This window comes from Suricata suricatta, chromosome 10, assembly GCF_006229205.1.
Source record: "Suricata suricatta isolate VVHF042 chromosome 10, meerkat_22Aug2017_6uvM2_HiC, whole genome shotgun sequence".
NCBI lineage: Eukaryota > Metazoa > Chordata > Mammalia > Carnivora > Herpestidae > Suricata > Suricata suricatta.
The window spans coordinates 64,052,749-64,055,138 of NC_043709.1; positions in this window are offsets into that span (position 1 = coordinate 64,052,749).

A 2,390-nucleotide genomic window follows, 5' to 3' on the forward strand; every position below is an offset into this window, starting at 1 on the left:
CCCGCCGGATCGCGCGCCTCAGCTGAGGGAGCTCGGGCGTCTCCGGGAGCTTGGAATAACGAGGAAGGATAGAGATTGGAGGAGTGGGTCGGGAATAAACTAGATGAAAGTGGGAACGGGTGGTACTAGAGCTCGTGCCCACGTGCAGAACCGTCCAGGCCCACAAAGAGCCGGGCGGCGTGGGGAGGGGGTGACACGGCGCTGCGGGAGTGAAGGGCCGGAGCTGGAACTGCCGGAAAGAGCCGAAACTCTCCCGGAGGTTGCCGAAGGCGGGCACCACGAGGGGAACCTTGCGAGGGGCTTTAATCTCTAGGTTTGGGCGGGGACCCGCGGTCTCAGGCCGCTTTGCGTTTCGCCGCTCACGACTCCGCCACAAGGCCTTCCAGCACCTTCTCCTTTGCCCGCTTCCCTACCCAAGTTTGACCCCAAAAGGACATGTCACAGCCACCGGCCTCCCGGACGTCCGGACTTCGAGGCCCCTCAGCTTCCTGGGAGTCCGTAGAGCCCGGTACGGGGTCGGAATCCGGGACTGGATAACCCCTGGAGAGACCTGAAGGTTCTCTACCACGTCCGCCAGACATACTGCCCAAGTCCATTTCTGAGTCAGATCTCTGGTTTGCTCAGCCGTCTACATTGCTCTGTGCGGCTGTAGTCAGGCCAGCAGTGAATCTTTCTGCTAAATACCCTTCCAACTTCATGATCAGATTCCCAACCTCCCCAGGGCCCAACCGTCTGTAGTATTTGTGCAACCTTCTACCCAATGTCCTGAATGTGTGAAGTACTCACCCCACTATCAGCTGGTCAGTGTTCGATTAGATGCTGCCAGAGGTTGGGGATTTAGACAGCATTGAAAAGATTAATCAGGGTCCGTTTCCATGTTCTTAGCTTTTGAGGCCAAAGCATAAGGAGCTCTGGACAGGCATCAGCGACAGACCTGAAAGTGTGTGTGAGTATGTATAGCTAGTCACCACAGGCACACGTTTGCTTTCCACTTGTTTGTTGCTGCAGTTGCAGTACCTGCAGTGAAGTAGGGTAGGTAGTAGATCGCTACAAAGCTATCTGGTCCTTTGTGTTTAACTTTGCATGAGGTTGGAGAGTCAAAAATAATACCCTGGGGCCCAATGACCCCTGGTTAATAAAGTCTGATCTAATCCAACCCTATCATTTACAGATCTAAAGGTCACCCAGCTAGCTAGTGAGGGCACTATACATAGGTTGCTTACTATTGCATCTTTTCTCAAAGATTCAAATAGAAGCAAACTGTCCAAATATCTGCTCTCTTTTCATTCACTAAATTGACATAAGTACCCAATGAGTGAGAGGCATTGTTCTAGGTTTGGGTCACTTACAAAGAAGAATAAAACAAGATTATCCCCAAGGAGAGTATCCTATTGTAAAGGAGGATAAAAGCTATTAAATCATTAACTATAATAGCATGTGATAAGTTTCCAAACAAAAAGTGCAATGTGGTGTAGAAACACAGGAATGAGTGACTAATTCTTCCACAATGTCCCTTCCTTCCCATACCGAGTAGAAATGAAATGATACGACCCTGGTTAATGGGAAACTTCAAGCTGCTGAATTATAGGACCTGAACCAATAGGATCCAAGATCCTTTCCATAATGACAGATTTCACCTACCAAAAGTTGCCTAGGAAACAGAACCAATGTAGTTTCTTTGGGAGGAAAATAAAGTCTACTTTTGGAAATCTCACAGTGTTATGAAAGACATCTGATGGCTCTCCTAAGAGAGCCAGTGGTCTAATGGGAGACAGTTTTTATATGTGGATATCCCCTATGTAGATATACGGAAGGGAGAGAATTAAGGAGCATGCTTAGGCCCAACCTATGAGAGCTGTTGAAACATCACTGGAAATCTAACTGTGAAGAATCTCATATTTAACAGATCTCTAAGGGAGAGTTCTGAGTGTGGCTGAAAGGAACATTCTGCTAAGGCCCTGGGGAAGCAGTATGTGCCGTCAAAAAAAGAATTTTACTCAGAAAATAATGGTCCTTCAGGGAGAGAGGGTCACATAGAGCATGTAACTTGCTAAGCGGAGTTTGCAACAGGGACACTGTCACTCATGGCCCACCTACACCCTTTCTCCATGTCACACTCTTATCTCTCCAAAAAGACACTAAATAAATGCTTCAAAAATGTCTTTTGCACCTGAATTATAAAGATTAATTTTATCATTGTTCTTTACATATACATTTTCTACTGTGTATGCATAATAAAAGAAAGTGATCATTGACTGCTCTGAAATAATTGCAAAACTCCATGCTGTCGGTGCAGAGCCTGCTTGGGATTCTCTCCCTCTCTCTAAAAACAAACTTTTAAAAACAGGAAAGAATTACAAATTGTTTCAAGTCCATCTGTAAATTATACT